Genomic DNA, 25,253 nt, shown 5'->3' with positions numbered 1-25,253 from the left:
TTCTTGTTTCAGAGGGTGAAACACAGTTTAAGAACAGTGATGACAACTTATGGGGCACTAGAGAATTAACCACACATTTATTTTATATTGGAATATAGTGGACTAACAATATTGTGCTTGTCTCAGGTGTCCAGCAGAATGATTCATTTGTACATATACATATATCATTATCTATTCTTTTTCAAATTCTGTTCCCATTTAGCTTATTACAGAATATTGAGAATTCCCTATGCTATACAGAAGCTCTTTGTTAGTTATCTATTTTATTTATTTTCATTAAATTTTTGTTTGTATTGCAGTTCAGTTCAGTCGCAGTAGTGTCTGACTCTCTGCAACTCCATGGACTGCAGCACGCCAGGCCTCCATGGCCATCACCGACTCCCGGAGTTTACCCAAACTCACGTCCATTGAGTCGGGGATGCCATCCAACCATCTTGTCCTCTGTTGTCTCCTTCTCCTCCTGCCTTCAATCTTTCCCAGCATCTAGGTCTTTTCCAATGAATCAGTTCTTCGAATCGAGTGGCCAAAGTATTGGAGTTTTAGCTTCAGCATCAGTCCTTCCAATAAATATTCAGGACTGATTTCCTTTACGATGGACTGGTTGGATCTCCTTGCTGTCCAAGGGACTCTCAAGAGTCTCCCCCCACACCACAGTTCAAAAGCATCAGTTCTTTGGTGCTCGGCTTTCTTTATAGCCCAACTCTCACATCCATACATTACTACCGGAAAAACCATAGCCTTGACTAGATGGACCTTTGTTGGCAAAGTAATGACTCTGCTTTTAAATATGCTGTCTAGGTTGGTCATAACTTTCCTTCTAAGGAGTAAGCATCTTTTAATTTCATGGCTGCAGTCACCATCTGCAGTGATTTTGGAGCCCCCCAAAATAAAGTCAGTCACTGTTTCCCCATTCATTTGCCATGAAGTGATGGGACCAGATGCCATGATCTTAGTTTTCTGAATGTTGAGAATGTTTAAGCCAACTTTTTCACTCTCCTCTTTCACTTTCATCAAGAGCCTCTTTAGTTCTTGTTTGCTTTCTGCCATAAGGGTGGTATCATCTGCATGTCTGAGGTTATTGATATTTCTTCCGGCAATCTTGATTCCAGCTTGTGCTTCATCCAGCCCAGCATTTCTCATGATGTACTCTGCATATAAGTTAAACAAGCAGGGTGACAACATACAGCTTTGATATACTCCTTTTCCAATTTGGAACCAGTCTGTTGTTCCATGTCCAGTTCTAACTCTTGCTTTCTGACCTGTATACAGATTTCTCAAGAGACAGGTCATGTGGTCTGGTATTCCCATCTCTTTAAGAATTTTCCACAGTTCATGGTGATCCACACAGTCAAAGGCTTTGGCGTAGTCAAGAAAGCAGAAATAAATGTTTTTCTGGAACTCTCTTGCTTTTTTGATGATCCAACAGATGTTGGCAATTTGATCTCTGGTTCCTCTGCCTTTTCTAAATCCAGCTTGAACATTTGGAAGTTCAAGGTTGACGTACTGTTGAAGCCTGGGTTGGAGAATTTTGAGCATTATTTTATTAGTGTGCGAGATGACTGCAATTGTGCAGTAGTTTGAGCATTCTTAGGCTTTGCCTTTCTTTGGGATTGGAATGAAAACTGACCTTTTTTTGTATTGCAGTATAGTCCCTGGTGGCTCAGAGGTTAAAGCATCTGCCTGCAATGCAGGAGACCTGGGTTCAATCCCTGGGTCGGGAAGATCCCCTGGAGAAGAAAATGGCAACCCACTCCAGTATTCTTGCCTGGAGAATCCCATGGATGGAGGAGCCTGGTGGGCTACAGTCCACGGGGTCGCAAAGAGTCTGACACGACTGAGCAACTTCACTTTCACTTTATAGTCAATTGATGCCTTTGTACTGTGGTGCTGGAGAAGAGTACTAAAAGTCCCTTGGACACCAAGGAGGTCTAATAAGCCAATCTTAAGGGAGATCAGCCCTGAATATTCACTGGAAGGACTGATGCTGAAGCTGAAGCTCCAGTATTTTGGTCATCTGATGCACACAGATGACTCATTGGAAAAGTCACTGATGCTGGGTAAGACTGAGGGCAGGAGAAGAGAATGTCAGAGGATAAGATGGCTGAATGGCATCACCAATACAATGACCTTGAACTTGGGCAAACTCTGGGAGATGGTGAGGGACAGGGAGGCCTGCCATGCTACAGTCCATGGGGTTACAGAGTCTGACACCACTGGGCGAATGAACAACAACAATAACATAGTCAATTAACAATGTTGTGATAGTTTAGGTGGGCAGCAAAGGGATTCAGCCATACATACACGAATATCCCTTCTCCCCCAAACTCCTTCCTATCTACACTTCCACATAACATTGAGCAGAGTACCCTGTGTTATACAGTATGTCCTTGTGGGTTATCCATTTTAAATATAACAGGGTGTACCTGTCCATCCCAAACTTCATGAATGTCCCTTCCCTCCATACTTCCCATGGAAACCATAAATTTGTTCTCTAAGTCTGTGAGTCTGTTTCTGTTTTGTAAATAAGTTCATTTGCATCATGTCTGTTGATTGCTGGGTGATAAGTCATATGGCATGAGCTCCTCCTCTGTTGGGAGAAGATATCAGCTCCACTCCTCTGGATCAGGCCCAGTGAGTTGGGGCTCAGAGCACCTCAGGTTATCTATATTCATGCTTCTCCACTCTTCTGCAAAGGTAGCAGTTTGTTTTAAGAGATATTGCTCAAAATTACCTTAAGGTTGACAAACTCAAAGAAGATTTTGGCTTAGAGGGAGAATCTAAAGGACTATTAGCAACAGCTGTAAAACCTTCCCTTATTGAGTAGTGTCTCCTGCACTTCAGAGAATTGCGGCTTTAGAGAGTAAAGGTCCTTCAGTTCAGGAGCTTCAAAGTTCTTTTAACTGTTACAAAATCTGTAAGAAGACTTCCATCTTACAGTGCAAAATAGTGCAAACACATGATTCAAGGACAGAAGAAGAGAATGAGACTGAAACAAAAATTTCTGGAAATGCTAACTACAGTAGGTGGATCAATTGATACTACACATCCTATTGTATCTTATTGTATCCTATCCTATGTTATTCTATTCCATTACAACCCATTTTTAATGTTGAATTTATGTTTCAAATATAGAAATTACTTTCTCCACATAACAAATAAGAATTCCTTATTCCCATATCATTCAGTACCTGAGTCAATCTTTTTCGTGACCCTCTCTCGATCAGTAAGAAGTTCCTTGGAATACTTGATAGGATCCTCTCTCTCCATAACTTCTGTGCTCCAGTGTGGTTTGGAGCTTTTCTGGTTGTTCTGGATTGTGGCAACAGCCACAGTCCCTGCTCACTGTGAACAGTTGCAGCTGGACATCTCTGCTCAGGGCTTTCTGAGAGGCCACGGATGGCTCCCCTCAATAAACCCCACCTCCTCTTCCCATCCCCAGTCTCAACTAGAAAAGAACCACTTAAAATAGTATCAGAAACATAAAATATTGGGGAAATTTTGACAAAATGTGTGCAAAAGTTACGCGCTGAAAACTATAAAAGATTCCTGAAAGAAATTGCAAAAACCTAAATAAATGTGTTCATGGGGAAGTAATTTTCTCAAATTCTTCTCTAGATTCAATGCAATTGCCATCAAAATCTCACTAGTACTTTTGTAGAAATTGGCAAACTGATTCTAAAATTCCTATGGCAATATGGAGAACCTACAAGAACCAAGACAACCTTGAAAAAGAATGAAGCTGGATGGCTAACACTACCTGATTTTAAGACTTATTGTAAAGCTATAGTGATTAAAACAATGTGCTATTGGCATAAAGATAGATTCATACACCAATGAATAGAAAAGGGTCCAGAAGTAAATTGCCACATGTATGGGCAACTTATTTTCTTCAAAAGTGCAAAATTCAGTATAGAAAGATGCTACAAAAGGTGCTGGAGCAATTGGATATACATATGTATAAAACAGTGAACTTGAATATATACTTATATCATTTGCAAATATTAATTTAAAATAAATCATAGACTAAATGTAAATCCTAAAAAATAAAACTTCTAGAAAAAAACTGGAAATTTATGTTCCTGAGTTAGGAAAAATTTTTTTAGATATAACATGATGCATAAAAAGAAGAAATTAATAAACTAGACTTTCTCAAAATTAAAAGTTTTTGCAAAAGACACTGTTAAGAAAATGCTGAGAATTTTTTAACTGAAAAAAATCAATGAAACAATACATTTCTATTTTACTTACTTTTTGAGAGGCCCACAAATAGGTTACAACCTATTTGAAAACACAAGTCCCTGACAGGGTCTAAACATTGACAAATTATGCATTCAGTAAAGGACTTTTTTTATCCAGAATATATAAAGAACTCTCAAAATGTGATAATAAGAAAACAAACAACCCAATAAAAATGAGTGAAGCATTTCAACAAACTTTTGACCAAGAAGATTAAACATTTTAAAATAAACATATGAAAAGAGACTCTTTAGGGAAAGAAAAATAAAAACCACATTCAGATGCCACTATACACTCTTAGAAAAACTAAAACTTAAAATCCAGTGTTGAGAGATGCGAAAGATCTGAAAGTTATCTATATTCCTATATGGATGGAAAATGATGCAAGCACTTTTGAAGACTTTAGTGTTTCTTAGAAAATTAAACACCACCTACTATATGATACTTTATCGAGCCCATCATTGCATGAAATGTTCCTTTGGTATCTCTAATTTTCTTGAAGAGATCTCTAGTCTTTCCCATTCTGTTCTTTTCCTCGATTTCTTTGCATTGCACTGAGGAAGGCTTTCTTATCTCTTCTTGCTATTCTTTGGAACTCTGCATTCAGATGCTTATATCTTTCCTTTTCTCCTTTACTTTTTGCTTCTCTTCTTTTCACAGCTATTTGTAAGGCTTCCCAAGACAGCCATTTTGCTTTTTTGCATTTCTTTTCCATGGGGATGGTCTTGATCCCTGTCTCCTATACAATGTCACGAACCTCATTCCATAGATCATCAGGCACTCTATCTATCAGATCTAGTCCCTTAAATCTATTTCTCACTTCCACTGTATAATCATAGGGATTTGATTTAGGTCATACCTAAATGGTCTAGCAGTTTTCCCTACTTTCTTCAATTTAAGTCTGAATTTGGGAATAAGGAGTTCATGATCTGAGCCACAGTCAGCTCCCAGTCTTGTTTTTGCTGACTGTATAAAGCTTCTTGATGGTGTGATCACTCATCTAGAGCCAGACATCCTGGAATGTGAAGTTAAGTGGGCCTTAGAAAGCATCACTATGAACAAAGCCAGTGGAGGTGATGGAATTCCAGTGGAGCTATTTCAAATCCTGAAAGATGATGCTGTGAAAGTGCTGCATTCAATATGAGCAAATTTGGAAAACTCAGCAGTGGCCACAGGACTAGGAAAGGTCAGTTTTCATTCCAATGCCAAAGAAAGGCAATGCCAATGAATGCTCAAACTACCGCACAATTGCACTCATCTCACACGCTAGTAAAGTAATGCTCAAAATTCTCCAAGCCACGCTTCAACAATATGTGAACCATGAATTTCCTGATGTTCAAGCTGGTTTTAGAAAAGGCAGAGGAACCAGAGATCAAATTGCCAACATCCACTGGATCATCGAAAAGGCAAGAGAGTTCCAGAAAAACATCGATTTCTGCTTTATTGACTATGCCAAAGCCTTTGACTCTGTGGATCACAATAAACTGTGGAAAATTCTGAGAGAGATGGGAATACCAGACCGCCTGACCTGCCTCTTGAGAAATCTGTATGCAGGTCAGGAAGCAACAGTTAGAACTGGACATGGAACAACAGACTGGTTCCAAATAGGAAAAGGAGTACATCAAGGCTGTCTTGTCACCCTGCTTATTTAACTTCTATGCAGAGTACATCATGAGAAACGCTGGACTGGGAGAAACACAAGCTGGAATCAAGATTGCTGGGAGAAATATCAATCACCTCAGATATGCAGATGATACCACCCTTATGGCAGAAAGTGAAGAGGAACTAAAGAGGCTCTTGATGAAATTGAAAGAGGAAAGTGAAAAAGTTGGCTTAAAGCTCAACATTCAGGAAACTAAGATCATGGCATCCAGTCCCATCACTTCATGGGAAATAGATGGAGAAACAGTGGAAACAGTGTCAGACTTTCTTTTTTGGGGCTCCAAAATCACTGCAGATGGTGACTGAAGCCATAACTCCTTGGAAGAAAAGTTATGACCAACCTAGATAGCATATTCAAAAGCAGAGACATTACTTTGACAACAAAGGTCCGTCTAGTCAAGGCTATGGTTTTTCCAGTAGTCATGTATGGATGTGAGAGTTGGACTGTGAAGAAGGCTGAGCACCAAAGGATTGATGCTTTTGAACTGTGGTGTTGGAGAAGACTCTTGAGAGTCCCTTGGACTGCCAGGAGATCCAACCAGTCCATTCTGAAGGAGATTAACCCTGGGATTTCTTTGGAAGGAATGATGCTAAAGCTGAAGCTCCAGTACTTTGGCCACCTCATGCGAAGAGTTGACTCATTGGAAAAACTCTGATGCTGGGAGGGATTGGGGGCAGGAGGAGAAGGGGACGACAGAGGATGAGATGGCTGGATGGCATCATGGACTCGAAGGACGTGAGTCTGAGTGAACTCTGGGAGTTGGTGATGGACAGGGAGGCCTGGCATGCTGTAATTCATGGGGTCACAAAGAGTAGGACACGACTGAGCGACTGAACTGAACTGAACTGAACTATATGATCCAAGCATTCCAATCCTAATTATTCACTCAAGGGGAATGAAAGCATATGTTTACAGCAAAGATTGGTACATGGGTGCTCCAAGCAGCTTCTATCAACAGGAAAAATAGGTAAGTAGATTGTGCCACAGACATACAATGCCACAGAAAGGAATAGAGTTCTGAGATACACAACAACATAGATGAATTTCAAAATAATTATGTTAAGTATGTTAAAGAAGTTAGACCAAAAAAAAAAAAGAGTACACATACTATAATCACATTTACAAAAATAATGGTTGGTTTAGTCACTAAGTCGAGTCTGACTCTTGCGACCCCATAGACTGTAGCCCACTAGGCTCTTCTGTCCAGGAGATTCTCCAGGCAAGAATACTGGAATAATAGGATATATAAATAAATGCATAATGACAGAAAGAAGATCACTGATTGCCTGAGGACAGGGTGAGGGAAGAAATGACCATGGGAGAGACAGATTGCAAGGCAGCACCAGGAAACTTTGGGGGTGATGAATATCTTCACTATCTTGATCTTGGTGATCACTTAACAAATACATACATATGTGAAAACATATCAAATTATATTCTTTACATATGGTTATTTCAATAAAACTGAAACGTGTTTTGAATATATGTCTGATACCACATCTTCAAGTATGCTAAGAAAAAAGAAAGAGAAAAAAACTGTATTAGTATAAATTTCACTAATCAAAAGTGAAAAAATAATTCTAGGATTAGGAGAAGCTGTCCACTGCTACTTTGCAGGAAGGAGGGTTTGGAGACTGGAAAAATACAAAGTCATAGCATAGGGATGGATGCCCCCAGTGAACTGGAACTCCTCAACAGTCAAGCTTTATCTGTACATACAGGTCATAATTCCTCCTTTGGTGCTCTGCCTTCTTTCCATGACAGTCCATCAAGTGCACCAAGGTGGCTGCCCTAACTCCTCTTAGGTCTCCTTTTATCCAGAATAAATATCCCCAGTTTCCCCAGAGGCACGATATGGTTTCCAGATCTGTTCATGGGTTTTTCACCTTGCTTTTCCCAATTTACTACCTAAATTACTCCCTGGATGGGTAGATTCCATGTGTATGCTTAAAGCTCCCAGGTCTCATATCACTAATATAAACAGGTTCCTGGAGTTTTGGTGTCGAGAAGGAAGGTGTTTGGACAAAGTTCTGGAGTTTCACCCTAAAGGACCTGGTTCATGAAGACAAAGGAGGGCCCTGACTGAGGTCCCTAAGAAATAGCCAGGCCTGGACATGAGGACCAGAATATATCATTTAATTCAGTATTTAAAGTATATCCAATTCCCTTGGGATACAACTTAGAAATTGTCCTACTAGCCAAAGTATTTTAAAACAAGTGTGAAAACGAGTGTATACATTTGTATAAATTCCTCCTTAGGCATTCTGATTCTTCCAGGGCTCTTGGGAAGGATGACAGGTCAAGAGATACCTTATATTGCATCACTGAATCTTTCTGATTTAATTTTTCTGATTCAGCTCTGAGATATCCTTAATTCATATGCTTCCATTTTATTTTTCCTCTCACACAACACATCTTTACCTCATGCAAAATATGAGTGAGACTATGGATCAGAAACCAAGAGTGGGGTGACAGAGGGCAACAGCTTTGAGCATGACTTCAAACAGGTCACAACCTCTGCCCACACAAGGAACTTGGTCTGCTGGGGAAAAGGATTAGGATCAGACCAGGAATCTGGTTAGAATGTGCCTTATAAAGACATAGTCCAAGGGGAGGGAGGCTCAGAGGAGATGGAGCTGCCTGCCACTTGGGAGAGAAGGCACTGCTCTCCTGTTTCCTCATTGAGCTATAAGCCCCTTAGCACAAGGAGGATGTTCTATTTCTTTGTACCATGTCAGTGACAGCGGATTCTTTACCAACTGAGCTATCAGCGGGGAATGGGAGACTCACTCAAAGTGGAGTTTCCCTTGTGGCTCAGCTGGTAAAGAATCCACCTGCAGTGTAGGAGACCCCGGTTCGATTCCTGGGTAGAGAAGATCCACTGGAAAAGGGATAGGCTACCCATTCCAGTATTCTTGGGCTTCTCCTGTGGCTCAGCTGGTAAAAAATCTGCCTGCAATTGAAAGACCTGGGTTCGATCCCTGTGTAGGGAAGATCCCCTTGAGAAGGGAAAGGCTACATACTCCAGTATTCTGGCCTGGAGAATTCCATGGACTGTATAGTCCATGGGGTCACAAAGAGTCAGACACAACTGAGCAAAAGGCCACACGAAGTAGTAAAAAGTATACCTGATTGTAATCCTGGCCCTGAAGTTCTGAGCTTGTAGGACTTGGGGAAATTAGTTACTACTTCTGAATGTGACTTTCATCATATCTGAAAGTTGAATAATAAGAAGAATACCTTCATTTCTTGGTTGAAAAATTAGGTGATACACTGAGGGTTGTGTGAAAGTGCCTCTTAGTAGATGCTTTTATACAAGCTGGGCTGGCAGGATGTACTTCCTTTGTGCCACAGAATAGGTAGGAAGATGTCTGGTTCTCAATAAGCTGCAGGCAATGGGAAGACACTGGCCCTGGAGGAACAAAGATATGAATTCTGGTGAGCTTGATGACACTGCCACAGCCCATCTTTATTACAAACTGGGAGTTAAACCAGTTGACCAACTTGGTCATTGATTCAGTGCAGAAATTCCAAAGGGAGTAACCTGAAATGTTGATTCCCAAATCCAAGTGTTTACACTAATAAGCTGGGCAGCTGATAAAAATGCAGGCTATTAAACCCACCCAGTATTTCTGTTCCATTCAGCCTGGGAGTAGGGACGAGGAAATTATATTTTTAATTGTCTCCTTCAGGAGTTTATAGTACCGTTTGAAAACTGGTACCATTTGAAACTTGAGGTCTGTTTCAACACAAAGTGCCAATGCTCATTTGTCTTGCGAAAATGGATTTGCAAACTTTTCTAGTTTGATTTCCTGCTTCCCGAAGCAAGATCTAAAGAAAGAGTTTGTAGAGAAAATTGTTGTATAAACAAGAATAATGTTTAGCCTACTGAAGAAAGGTCAACAAATGGTTGCCAGGCAACTATACAAGCCACTTTGCGTGCAAATAATGCTGTTAAACAGAAAATCTGCTCATTATAAATTATTCTTATAACACCTGAAAAGGTTTTCTGATTTTCAAATTCACATTATAAACCTGAGCTCTGCTCATGACCCAGGCATCATCTGCATGCTGGGGAAACGGTGGCCTCACCTCAGCCTTCGTGCTCTTGGAGTGTTTTCTGGAGCCAGGAGATGACACTGCTCAGAGAACTGAGAACCAGGGGCTTATCTAAGTATGAATGAAGGGGCGGCACTGCCAGCGTGCATGCACACTCTTGGCTTTCCCTTTACTTGTCAGATTTGCACTTTCACCTCCCTTCTCACCACTCTAAGCCAAGGCCTTGGGCCCTTTACACCTAGATGAACGGCTTCATTAATGACAATTGGTACTTCCTTTTTTCTGCTGTCATTTTCTTTACTTACTAAATTTTATTTTGTAATGGTATTAACACAAGTGCAGCCCTCTGAACAAAGCTTATAAGTGTAGACGACCTGATTGTTGACTATCGGGACAAGGTGGTGCCCAGATCTCTAAAGTTTATTCATCTTGCTTCACTGAGACTGTATGCCTGACTCCCCACTTCCCCTTCCCTTGAGTCTCTGGGAACTACCATTTCACTCTTTGATTCTATGAGTTTGACTCTTTTAAATACCACATATAGGTGGGATCATGCTGTATCTCTTTCTGTGCCTGGCTTATTTAACTTAAATTGAAAGGACAATTGTTACCTCTTAGTGGGGCGATTACTGAGGACCAGGCAATGCTTAAGCATTTCACATGTTTTATCTTGACATCTACTTGAAATATACCTTCCTTGCAGGTGTAGGAAGTCAAATTCAGAGAGGTTACATTATGAGGCCAGTGTCTCACGGCTAGTAAGACAATTGAGGTATGAGTATAAGACCTGGGTCTTAATCATACTGCTCTAATGCCTCATACCTACAATAACCTCATTTTATCTATTGATGACAGTTTCTCCACAGGCTAAATTCTCTTGCATTTGACTTGCAGACTTACTTTCTATCAAGAAGAAAGGCAACACTTACTGGCACATAAATAGTGTGCCAGGATTGTTTCCAAGGGCTTTTATGCATTATTTTATTAAACTCTCACAAGAACACTATGAGGCAGGTTGTATTATTTTTTTTATTCCATCTAAAAAGAAACTGAGCCTGAGAGCTTTGCTCAGAGTTACAGTATTCGTAACTGTTAAGTCTAGCTTTGAATTCAAGTCGTTCTACTACAGAGCACGAGCTCATAACCTGTAAGCATAATATTCTGTAATATTTTTCAGTATTTTTATTACTGAGCACATCTAGTTTAATCTGCTTATGAGTTTCTTATGTAAATCATCTGTTTCTGCTTCAGAATTATGGGTTGGCTTTTGCCCTGGAAACTGAGCCACAAACTCACATCCTAAGAGAAAGCACATAACTGCCTTGTTTGGAATAGAGCTCAAAATATAAAATCATCCAATAGGAGGCCCGAAGGAAGAGGAATCTCTGCTTTTAGTTGCTCTTTGCTGTGCTGTGCACTCAGTCACTCAGTCATGTCTGACTCTTTGCAACGCTGTGGACTATAGCCTGCCAGGCTCCTCTGTCCACGGGATTTTCCCTCAAGAATACTGAAGTGTGTTGCCATCTTCTTCTTCAGTTAAATAGCTCATTCTTCATTTCCCTTGCCTTTGCTTTGCCATCTGACACAATGTGGTGTCCTGATCTCTCAACTGTCCAAATGACTTTTATCCCTGGCCCTTATTTGATCTATATACTTTGGTAACTCCCCAGGTCTGGTTGCTCCCACACTCCACCCTAGGCAGGATTGGCAGGGAAAGGAAGGGATGTTTCAAGGCACAGTGACAAGGCAGTTCCTTACTATAGGGCCAAGCAATCAGGGAGGCTCTAAAACAAAGACTCTAAGTCAAATTCTAGGCAATTCTTAGGAGCAGAAAATTTGGGGAGGAGATGAAAGTAAAGATGTTTAGTAGGAAGGATTTGTATCTAGAAGGCCCCATGATAGACGTACTAGTCCAGGGCCTATGACAACAAACAGCTGGAATACGGGGACAAGGGCAGGTAGTTCTAGGAACATACTAGATTACAGTCCTAGAGGACCCCAGCTTGCAGATAAGTTATCAAAGCAGAGATTTAGACATAAGAGGGAAAGATGATAACACAGTTACAAGATGTAGGACATAAGTTGGATAGGGATCAGTGACCAGTAAAATTAGTGGCAATCGTCACTGAGCAGCTGGCCAAAGATTCTGTAAATTCTTGCCTGCCAGCATTGTCAGAATGGGAAGCAGGGGATCAAGGCAAAATATACGACTACTTTTGGTTGCCTACTATATTTTACCTTTTTTATACCTCCTTCAGACTATATCCTTGGTCTACCAACAGTGGCTCCATCTTCTATCATCTTCAACAATTTATGTCTCTTCCCTGGTGGCTCAGATGGTAAAGCGTCTGCCTATAATGCAGGAAACCGCAATTTGATCCCTGGGTTGGGAAGATCCCCTGGAGAAGGAAATGGCAACCCACTCCAGTACCCTTGCCTGGAAAATCCCATGGATGGAGGAGCCTGGCGGGCTACAGTCTACGGGATCGCAGAGTCTGACATGACGGAGCAACTTCTCTTCCTTCCTTCCTTCCTTCTTTTCTTTCTTCCTTCTTTCACCTCTAGATTGTAGCCATACCCAAATATTTAATTTCTAGTAACCTCTAACTTATACCCTCCTAACTTGGAAGACTGATGTCTCCGGGATATGTATGTATCCTATAAACTCTGACATGTCTCACATGTCCAAGGAAACTGTTCTGAAGACTCACTTGACATAAGAAGAAATGAGCCTAGATTGTGCAATGGCACAGGTGTGTCCTTGATGAGTTGGAAGATACCCCTATGAGCAGTGACAAGGCACTTCCTACAGTAGCCATAGATGCCCTCAAGTCTCAATGCAAAGTAGAAAAAAAGGAAGCCTACTCTGTCTCATAGACCCTTTGGGAAATTTTACTGACTATAATACTTGCTGGCATGAAATGATTCAAACTTGACTAAAAAGGGTATATAATACTGTCACAAAAATAAACATTTTTCACAAAATTAAACCCTCTTGTCACCTAAAATAATAATATAATAATAATTTTTTACGAGAAGTAGAGATTGGGGAAGGAGAGTAGTTATCAGAAAATATGGAAGAAGGGATTTGGAAATGCTACTTTTGTCCTGAGTCACTGATGTTTTTCTGTAGCAGCATCATTTTCTTTGGTACACTTTGCAGCTACCCATTAATGCCAGAAACATCCTAGTTGATCTAGGGATCTCCCAGTGCCCTGTTGCTAAGACCTCCCCAGCCCCAAGTGAGCAACAGTATTGTTTTACCCTAAGAATGTCCTAGGGAATGTAAATCTCAGTTTGCAACTTTATATCCCAAAATAAATATCATTATTGTTTCATAACTTAACTCCAGTTGTGAATCCCATTCTATTGGGGTTGGTGGAAGACACTTAACCTTATTCTGTTTAACATTCCTTCTGCTCCTTTCTTCAAGATTATATTTAAGTTTGGGTTGCATGTCTATGTAAACTTTGAGGTTGTCTGTCTACCCAGCCACTACAGAACCATTCCAAGTTTCCTCTAGTCCTCCGTTAGTGGTTCATAGAGGTCACGGCTCAGGCTTTTCTTGTTTCTGCCGCAGTTACCAAAGTAAATGAAAACATTTTAAGATAAAAGAGAATGAGGGACTTTCCTGGTAATCCAGTGGCTAGGACTCCCTTCCCTCAGTGCAGGAGGCCCAGGTTCCTTGGGCAGGGAACAAGATCCCACATGCCACAACTAAGAGTTCCCATAATGCAACTAGACCCAGCACAGCCAAATAAATGAATAAATAAATGTTTTTTTAAAGAGAAAGAAATGAAGAATGTTTCTGGATGATGAGCTAACTTTTGGAGTAATCTATGTTCTTTATAAGAGCAATTCTTTGATACAACAGCCCAGTGAATGCTGTAGTGAGCAACAGTGGTTTCTGAAAAGTCTCTAAAGGCTTCTCTCTAAAGTGACTATAGAGGATTGTCCCAGCAAAGAAAGTGACTGGGAATCCATTCATATCGAGGAATCTCCAGGTTTAAGAAGGCAGAGGCCTACGGTTATGTGGAGGTTCAGCAAGAGAGAACTGATGGAGCCATGAGAGAATATGTTCAAAGCTTTACCATGAAAACCTGGTAGAATTCCTGGATGGAAAGATCATTAAAGTATGAGGGCTTTCCCCATAACTGGAGCCCTCGGGAGTTTTTTATTCCCACACTAGTTCACACTCAGCCTTCAACAGTTCATCCAAATTACCATGTAAATAGTCTTACCAATTTATGGGTCTCATGGCTTCCTATTCCAGGAAAGCAGTTCTCAACTATAACACCTGAGATACGACTGTCTTTCCAGATTCTCAGGTGGCAATTTACCTTGCAATTTTCCAGGTCTCTGATGGGTTCAAGAAAAGCCCTTTATATTCAGTTTGTCTAGCTTTTCTTGTATTAAGGAAAACAGTGATTCATTCCAGGTTCTTTACATGTAGGAGCTGAAACTGAAAGTCTCTAGTGGTTTTCACCTATATTTTCTTCTGTACGTTTTGTGATTTTAGATTTTATATTTGTCTGTGATCCATTGTAGTTAGTTCGAAATTCCAAAGTGTTGATATTAGTTCAAAATTCCAAAGTGTTGATTGAAGATATATTTTTCTTTATTTCCTTTTAAAAATATGTAAATCTAATTGTCCCAGTACTATAATTGAAAAATGATCTGTTTTTTTCCATTTAGTTGTCTTTGCATCTCTATCCAAAATAAGTTTTCCATATACAAGTGGGTCTCTATCTGGTTCTGTTGGCCTATGTGTCTCTTAAAACCAAAACCATATAGTCTTGATTAATATAGATTTTAAAAAAGTATTGAAATCAGGTGGTATTAGTCTGCCAATAATTTTCTTTTTCAAAGTGCTTTGCATTTTCTTAGACATTTTAGACACCTCTTGCCAATTCCTACCAAAATAAGATAAAAAGACTGCTGGCATTTTTATTAGAATTGTATTGAATTTCGAAGTCAATATGAAAAGAATTAACATCTTAACAATATTGAATCTTCTGGCATATTAACAATGCATATTGTTCCATTTATTTAGACCTTTATTTTCTCACAGAAATGATTTGCAATTTTCTGTGTATTGGTCCTACACTTTTTGGGAACAGATTATTCCTAAGTGTTTAACCATTTTGATGGAATTATAAATGACATTATTTTTTAAACCTAAGTTTCTGACTGTTTGTTGCTTGTGTACATAAATACAACTGCTTTTTGTATATTGACTTTTTACTCTACCACTTTGTTAAATTTACTTATTGATTCTAATAATTTTGTGTAAATCATTACATTTTTACACAAATGATTATTTTTTTGCAAATAAGTATAGTTTTATATCATCCTTTCTAATTCAGATGTATTTTTTCCTTGCTATATTTCACTGACTAAAATCTCTAGCATAATGTCAAAGTGATGATAATGGATGATGTCAGCTATATATTTCAGTTCAGTTCAATTTAGTTACTCAGTCGTGTCCGACTTTTTGCGACCCCATGAATCGCAGCACGCCAAGCCTCCCTGTCCATCACCAACTCCGGAGTTCACTCAGATTCACATCCATCGAGTCCGTGATGCCATCCAGCCATTTCATCCTCGATCGTCCCCTTCTTCTCCTGCCCCCAATCCCTCCCAGCATCAAAGTCTTTTCCAATGAGTCAACTCTTCACATAAGGTGGGCGAAGTACTGGAGCTTCAGCTTTAGCATCATTCCTTCCAAAGAAATCCCAGGGTTGATCTCCTTCAGAATGGACTGGTTGGATCTCCTGGCAGTCCAAGGGACTCTCAAGAGTCTTCTCCAACACCACAGTTCAAAAGCATCAATCCTTTGGTGCTCAGCCTTCTTCACAGTCCAACTCTCACATCCATACATGACTACTGGAAAAACCATAGCCTTGACTAGACGGACCTTTGTTGTCAAAGTAATGTCTCTGCTTTTGAATATGCTATCTAGGTTGGTCATAACTTTTCTTCCAAGGAGTAAGCGTCTTTTAATTTCATGGCTGCAGTCACCATCTGCAGTGATTTTGGAGCCCCAAAAAAGAAAGTTTGACACTGTTTCCACTGTTTCTCCATCTATTTCCCATGGAGTGATGGGACTGCATGCCATGATCTTCATTTTCTGAATGTTGAGCTTTAAGCCAACTTTTTCACTTTCCTCTTTTACTTTCATCAAGAGGCTTTTTAGTTCCTCTTCACTTTCTGCCATAAGGGTGGTATCATCTGCATATCTGAGGTGATTGATATTTCTCCCGGCAATCTTGATTCCAGCTTGTGTTTCTTCCAGTCCAGCATTTCTCATGATGTACTCTGCATAGAAGTTAAATAAGCAGGGTGACAATATACAGTCTTGATGTACTCCTTTTCCTATTTGGAACCAGTCTGTTGTTCCATGTCCAGTTCTAACTGTTGCTTCCTGGCCTGCATACAGATTTCTCAAGAGGCAGGTCAGGTGGTCTGGTATTCAAATCTCTTTCAGAATTTTCCACAGTTTATTGTGATCCACACAAAGGCTTTGGCATAGTCAATAAAGCAGAAAGAGATGTTTTTCTGGAACTCTCTTGCTTTTTCCATGATCCAGCAGATGTTGGCAATTTGATCTCTGGTTCACATATTTATATATTTACTAGGTATATATTTATAGATTCCCTTTGTCAAGTTGAGGACATGTCCTTCTATTAATTCTAATCTTTGGGCAAAGGCCAGTTATTCCTATATTAGTATCTTCGGAGGTAGCCATGTCTATGCAGATTCTGACCAACCTCATATGGCTACAAATCTGACAGCTTTGCACTCTGTATATCTCATTTTCCTTATTCTCCAAGTCTTCCCTCTTAGTGTTGAACCATAGATGACATCGGATGTGCTCGATAACACATATGTATAACCTGGAAGTTCAGAGGAATTTTCCCTATGATGGGTAATCCTTTGACTCTTGAGAGAAGTGGCAGATGAATTCTTCTCTCTCCTTCTGTCTGGAGGGCCAGTCCTGACATATAAATGTTTCTGTAACCTCTTAGTGGGTCAAATGTATGGTAAAGTCAAGCCATCCGTGACGCTTGATACCAGACAGAAGTTAACTTGACAATTGACTCTCCCTCCATTGTTGCCTCACTTTAATTTTCCCTCACTTCTGCTTCTCCTGAGTTGTGCTTTCTAATATAATGGTAGCAAGTAGTCTTTGCTCTCTGGGGGATTCAAGCTAAGAGGGCTTACAGACGTGAAATGTTGAACTACAATATTCATCTTGCTAACACAAGAGGAGTTTGTTGAAGGATGACGCCAACAAAGGTGGTGGAGATATACTAATCATAAAGAAAAGGAGCTGGGCTTACTGGACTATGTCAATGTTCTGCAATGTGCTCTCTCTGGATTCCACTCGGGAAACAATAAAATTTCTTATTATCTAAGCTAATTAAGTAATTGTATATGCTGTTAATTTCAGTTGAAAGTACACTACTTATGCCTTCTTGCATGTTTCAATCATTATTTGTGATTTCTCCTATTACTTTTAATTCCACAATGGGAAATACTTGTGGGATTAAATAAATATCTACTTTTTTTCCTTTAATTTATAACATTGAAAAAATAAACTGCTTCATTTATGTAGACTGTTTGTATTCAAATCAGCACATCAAAGTGAGCAGCGAGATAGCAGGTAAGATTATTTTAATTGCTGAGGGTCTTTAGGACTCATTAGGAGATCTTCAAGAAGAGAGCTGCCTTCATTGGGAAGCTTTATAGCTTCCACAAAACTGATAAGCTTTCCAAAAGGCTGAGCCAATGAATGAGGAGCAGCAAGAAGCTGAGTGGTGTGCCCGGATTTAAGGCACTGAAAGACTACACCCCACCCTAATTTGGTGAGAACATTTTGGGGACAACCATCTTAAACATTACCCTCATAATCACTTTGGACTTATGAACAAGTGAACCTATGAGCAATATTTCTAAATCTAGCTGCTCATAATTTCAATCTATACTAGTCTCTGGGTTTGGCTTTTAGACTGTTCTAATTACCAGTCTGTCAAGTCTAACACCAATACCACACTGTTACAATTATTCCCTAGTAATGTTAATTTTAAAAATTCCTGGCAGTGGTGTTGAGGAGTTGCCAACAGGGCAGCCACAGCCCTGACTGCAGCATGGAAGACACAGCCCCTCTAAACCTCTCAGCTTTCCATGACCATGAACCTGTAGGAGCAGCCACGATGGTGGAGTAGAGAGAACCTGAGTTCACTTCCTCTCATCACACGCCAAAGTCACAACTATCTGCAGAACAACTGTTGATGAGAAAGACTGGAATCTATCAGAAAAAATCTACAACTAAAGATGTAAAGAAGGAACCATAGCAAGATGGGTAGAAGAGGCAGACCCACAATATAACTAAATGCAATGCCCCCTGGGTGTTGCAGGCTGGACAACAATTATATTGCAGAGGTTTTCCCACAGAAATGAGAGTTCTGAGCTGCCTAACCAGGGGATCAGGCACCAGCAGGATAAGTCTGCAGAGCATTTGGCTTTGAAGGCCAGTGGGGCTTAATTTGCATGTCTTTCTACACTAAGCACTAGGGATAAAATAAAACATTCCTTATATCATCCCTCAAGAAGCACACAGAGAAGGCAATGGTAACCCAGTCCAGCACTCTTGCCTGGAAAATCCCATGGATGGAGGAGCCTGGTAGGCTGCCGTCCATGGGGTTGCACAGAGTCGGACATGACTGAAGCGACTTGGCAGCAGCAGCAAGAAGCACACATAAATAATACCAACAGGATATAATTGTGGATTTCTGAATGCTATGAAGAGAAAGAGTAATGAAGTGAACATATATTTCAGAGCAGAAACAAATTTAATCTGGGTAGCAAGCAAGGAGGACTTCTCTGTGGAATTTATATTCTAAGCTAATCATTGAAGAGTAAATTGAAAACTTTCAAAGGAATAGGAGGAAGAGCATTCCAGATGAGGAAAAGCCCCTATGTAAATATACCAAGGAGGTTTGTTGTTGCAAGCAAATATGAGGAAACGTACCCTCCAGAAATCAGTGACTTTGCCTTTGTGACTGGCAACACTTACACCAAGTTCCAAATCAGACAGATAGAAATGAAGATTCTAAGAGTTGTAAATTTTAGTCAGGATCAACTTCTACCCCTGCATTTCCTTCAGAGAGCATCTAAGATTGGAGAGGTTAATGCTGAGTTACATACTCTGGCCAAATATCTGATGGAACTAACTATGCTGGACTACGATATGGTATACTTTCCTCCTCAGATTGCAGTGGGAGCTTTTTACTTAGCACTGAAAATTCTTGATACTGGTGAATGGACACCATCTCTACAGCATTACCTGTCATACACTGAAGAGTCCCTCCTTGTTGTTATGAAATACCTGACAAAAATATAGTCATAGTGAATCATGGGCTTACAAAGCACATGACTATCAAGAACAAGTATGCTGCATCTAAGCATGCTAAGATCAGCACAGCTGAATCCTGCACTAGTTCAAGATTTAGCCAAGGCTGTGGCAAAGGTGTAACTTGTGAACTTTGGAATACTATCTGCAAATAAAATTGGCGCCATGTGCCATCTGTACATGTTATATGTTATATTTATTTACTTTTACTAAAGTTGTATTCCTTTTTACTTATCTCTTTAAAAAAAAAAAAAAAAAAAAAAAAAAAGCTTGTGGCTAAAGCCCAAAATGCAGAGGCTTGTGAAAGGCAATGCTCTGCAAAAGTAGCCAGGGGCCAGCTCAGGTAGGCCTGGCCACTCCTATTAAGGATATTGAAGCAATGGAATGCTACTAATGAGGTTTTAAGCAGTATAACAGTATTCTAGTACTGGTCTCTAGCGGATCTCCCTGATTGGAAAGTAAAAATATTTAAAGGACCAATCATGGACTTAGTAAAGCCAGCTCGGGCTGTTTCAGTGGCCTGAGTAATAGAGAAAGATAGTTTCTACCAAGCATTTTGTGGGTACATTGGAGAGACAAATGAGAAGCAAAAATGACAGAAATTGGTAAAAGAATAGGGTAGAAGGAGAAAGAAGGATCACGGATGCTCCTAATTTGTGTTACTTGACTGAATGATAGAATTTTTCATCAAGATAAAATCAAAAATAGGTTTGGTTAGAAAAGGTAGAGACTAATGTTGATAATATTTAAATTTGAGAAGTTATTGAGAAGTCCAAGCAATAATGTCAAGAATGCAGTTAAAACACAGATATGGAGCTCTAAATTAAGTTTAGCCTTAATTGGTAAGAATTGTGAGTCTTCATGAATAAACAAGTGTTATGGTTGTCCATGAGATCTTCAAGGAAGAATCGACATGCTTAAGAAGTGGGTTAGGGCTGAGCCTTGTGGAATCCACATTTATTAGCTGAGAGAATGAACCAGAAAATCAGACCAGATGGGAGACCAGATCCACAATATAAAAAGAAAATCAGGAGAGTTTGGTGTGAAAGCAATTGAGGAGGGAGGGTTTCCAAAGTAATTGCCAGCAAAGTCAAAGAAGAAATTTGTCACCCTGAGCCCTCCGTTCCTATTTTCCTAATCAAGATTGTAAAAATGTAGTTCCTGGAATTTCCATCTGTGAGTAGATATACAAATGGAAATACTTCTTGTGAAGGGGAGGGTGTGAAGGCAAAAATCCAGGCTAGACCAGACCACGTTACCTGCCTCCTAAGAAACCAGTATGTAGGTCAAGAAGAAACAGCTAGAACCAGCCATGGAGCAAAAGACTGGTTCAAAATTTGGAAAGGAGTACATCAAGGCCATATATTGTCACCCTGCTTATTTAACTTATATGCAGAGTACATCATGCAAAACGCCAGGCTGGATGAATCACAAGCTGGAATCAAGATTGCCAAGAGAAATATCAACAACTTCAGGTATGCAGATGATACCACAGTAATGGCAGAAAGCAAATAGGAATTAAAGAGCCTTTTAATGAAGTTGAAAGAGGAGAGTGAAAAAGCTGGCTTAAAACTCAACATTCAGAAAACTAAGATCATGGTATTCAATCCCATCTCTTCACGGCAAATAGATGAGGAAAAATGGCAACAGTGCAAATTTTATTTTCTTGGAGTTCAAAATCACTGTGGATGGTGACTGCAGCCATGAAATTAAGACACTTGCTCCTTGGAAGAAAAGCTATGGTGAACCTAGACAGTATATTAAAAAGCAGGGACATCACTTTGCCAAGAAAGGTCCATATAGTCAAAGCCATAGTTTTTCCAATAGTCATGTATAGATATGAGAGTTAGACCATAAAGAAGTCTGAGGGCAGAAGAATTGATGCTTTCAAACTGTGGTGCTGGAGAAGACTCTTGAGAGTTCCTTGAACAAGAAGGAGACCAAATCAGTTAATCCTAAAGGAAATCAACCCTGAATATTCATTGGAAGGACTGATGCTGAAACTGAAGTTTCAATACTTTGGCCACCTGATGTGAAGAGCCAGCTCTTTGGAATAGACCCTGATGGTGAGAAAGAGTGAGGGCAAGAAGAGAAAGGGGCAGCAGAAGATGAGATGGTGGGATGGCATCTTCTATTCCTTGGGCATGAGTTTGAGCAAATTCCGGGAGATGGTGAAAGACAGAGAAGTCTATCATGCTGTAGTCTATAAGGTCACAAAGAGTCAGACATAACTTAGTGACAGAACAGCAATAAAACAATCAGTACCTAGTCTGTGGAAATTTTCTATAGGGTGAAAATCCTGTGTTTCATTGGTAAGGGGAAGGTTGAGTGCGAGATGGTGATGATGGAGCAAAAGGATTACATGGGCTCTAGAGTTAGACTGCCTGAATTCAAATCCCAGCTCTGCTTCCTCACTAGCTAAGGAAACTTGAGCAAGTTTTCTGTGCCCAATTTCTCCATTTGTAAAATGGAAATAAAAATATTACTTATCACATGTGTTTGTGACCTTCAAATGCATTAATATTTGCAAAATAATCCTGACAGTGTCTAGCACATAGGAACACTCAGTGTTAGCTGTGATTTTTTACTTCAAGTGGACAAATCCATTCTTTTTCAGGGAGGGGCAGCAGAGATGGACAACCAGTGTGGACACTGGTCCAGCCTCTCTGGCAGTCTGCTAACTGCCACCACTTGCCCAGGTTGTTAAGATATCTTGTCTGTTTTGTTTCTTCTTACTAATTTTATAGGTCAGTAATAGGAAGTTATTAGTCGGAGACTCTTATGCTATAGTTTTAAATTTTTATTTATTTGAACAGGTATGTGAAGAAGAAATTATCCCCTCATTACTTGTCACATAGACTGAGAATTAATGGTTCAGAAAACTGATAAAACTTATGTTTTTCTCCCCTGAACAAATTGCGTTCAAATAGTGTGACCTCTTTCAGAAGTATGCTGTCAGCATTATTTACAGAGGCTCATCAAGGTTGCTAACCCCATGGCCCAGCTGTAAGAGAACACAACAGAATGTTCTTCAATGTTGTCACTCATCACAAGGAACAGCTTGCAGCGTGACTTCCTGAACCAGAGTTTTATTCCTTCCTGCCTGTCACCTTAGGAAAACAACTTATTCAAGAACTTAGGTCTTTAGTCGTATTTTCCTTGGAACATGATCCATTCATAAGCCACAAAAGCCAAACTGTATGGAGTGAAGAGGCTCCTCCCTCATTCTCCACCTGCCCAGTTATCACACAGGCACTGCTACAGGCAAGCAAAGCTATCAGTCTCTCCGGAATCTTCTAGAGTTGCTCTTGTTGTTGTGTCAGGTATTATTGTTTCTCCACTCCCATTTATTGAGTCATTAAATGCAGTGTATTATGACACTATTTTCTCCTTCCTCTTTTTGACTTAATATATCTTGGGGATCTTTTCGTATCAGTATATAAAGAGCTTTCTTGCTTAAGTCATTGTATGGATATACAATTATTTATTTAAGCATCCTTATTGATAGTCTAGTGGTTTGTTTCCAATCTTTTGCTACTACAAACAAGACTTCAATTAATAACCTTGTAGGTGTATCATTTTGCACCTGTGCAAGTATATCTGTGGAATAAATTCCCAGCAGTAGTATTGCTGGGTCAAAGCATATTTGCATTTGTAATTTTGACAGATACCACGGAACTGCCCTCCACAGGGGTCATACTGACATAAATTCCCACCAATAGTGTATGAAAAGGGTTTGTTTCCCTATAGCCTTGCCAACAGCATATATTTTCGACCTTTTGGATTTCCACCAATCTGATAAGCAAAAAATGGGATCACAGTATAATTTTAATTTCTGTTTCTCTTATTATGTAAGGTTTTGCATCTTTCTATATAAAAGCCTTTTATATTTCCATTTCCGTTCACTGTTTATATTCATGATCCATCCATCTATTAGGTTGTTCTTTATCTCAGATGTTTTAAACATGTATACCAAACCTTCTGTAATTTTGAACAGAAGTATAGTATACCCTGGGACTACTTTAACGGAAGTAGGATACCCTGGGACTCAATTTTTTTGTTTTTTTGTTAGGCTCCTTCTCGCTTTAATTTTCAGTTAATAACATGTACATGTGTGTATGCTAAGAAGAGAAGTATGTGTAACTATTATTAGAGGTGGAAAAAAAAGAAGAGGAATGGCAATTTATGACTGACATTCAAATTCTGACTTTTAAAAAAATGGTGATTCTGGCAGACTCTCTCCACTTATAACAGGATTCCATTTCTTCCCAGTTCTGAAAGAAATGTGCAAATTAGAGAATATGTGTAACCTCCCTAGAGTGGTCTTCCTAGAACAATTACTCTCAAGATAGTAGTTAGGAAAATGGTGGAGCGAAGAATAAGATTTGCAGGAAATTGTCCAGGAGGAATTATCCTTACAACCACCTGCCAGTCACCTGGAAATCCACTGGCAAAAAAGAAAAATGGCCAGCACTCTGTCATAGCTAGGGGGAAGGAAGAGTGAGTGTCACTCTTAATAGAGATGCTGACATGGTGGGAGAGATCTGCTGTGACGTGCTGGTTGCCAGGGAGAAAACTCATTCCCTAGGTGAACATATCTGCTCTACCCTGTGCTTTAAAAATAGAAATGGTGAGCCCAGTTCAGGGGCTGCTTGGGGTGGGAGGAAGCATATTCAAATGCAAGAATTGACCTGCTAACACACACTCATATGAGGTAATGGTTTACTCCATAATATCCTTTAAAGTGAAGCTCAGAAACTGATTTGAAATATGACAAACACTATCCTAATCAAAGTAAAACCAGGAGACTGAGCTCTGTTGGGTATCAGCTGTATGTCCTGAGTCAAGTTGTTGAACTACTCCTGGGTTCAGTTTTCCTCTTCTGAAAAATGGGGGTAGGGGAAGGTCAGTTGGGGGCACCTGAGTGCCCTTCTTCATCTTCACCACACTGCAATTTCCTGAGGGACCACAGAGCCAGGGTGATATCAAACAGGGCTATACATTTAGTTTTCAAGCCTTGAAAGAAAAATTAAGCATAACTGACAATTATCTGTGGCCCTCCATTCATGTTTCATGTTGTAAATCAAGTTCTAACCCTCCAAGCTTCCATCAATCAGTATATTTATCACTGTTTAATATCAGGATATTTTGCTGATCCTTTCTGCTCCCAGCTGTGAAGTTTTGCCTTGGTCTCTTTTTTTCCTTTATATTTTCTCAGGTGAGCTCTACTCTTAACACTTAGATCCCAACTGAATGATAACAAAAGGAAAAAGGAAAAACTGAAAGTGGTATTGGTCTTCCATATCTGAGCAGGTACCATTATTAAGCATCTTAGAGAGTGCCTCATTATTGTTGATATTGTCCTTGCTTCTAGATTTAAATGACCAGACATGGAGTTTCCCTTAGGATTTCCTAAGCTTGATTATAGAAGATTAGAGATGGATTAAACACTAAAAATATCATCAAGCTTCAGCTCCCACCCATTTCATAATTTCTTATGCATCATCCCTGCCAGAGGGCAATCTAGTTGTTTAACACCCTGCTGGCAGAGAGTTCACTACCTGACAGGCTGTGACTTGCATTAGTATCTTAATAACAGCAATAGGTGGCTTTTGCTTTTCCATTTCAGAAGCACTGTGGCATTAATCCATTGTTCCTCTTGCCTTTAACCTCTCTGGGTGTCCCTCACTGTGGAGAAACTTTTCATCTTTAGCCTTTATTCATCTAAATTAGGAGAGAGCAGTTGGCAGTTTAATAGTACCAACTAAATGTTTATTTAATAGAAAATGTTTCAAATACCAGCTGTAACCTTTAGCGGCTGTTTTGTATTGGTGGTACAATTCCAACAATCATATTTTACACAATCATTTCCACTGGGTT

Source organism: Capra hircus, chromosome 24 (assembly GCF_001704415.2).
Source record: "Capra hircus breed San Clemente chromosome 24, ASM170441v1, whole genome shotgun sequence".
Lineage (NCBI taxonomy): Eukaryota > Metazoa > Chordata > Mammalia > Artiodactyla > Bovidae > Capra > Capra hircus.
Note: the sequence above shows the minus strand (reverse complement) of the source record.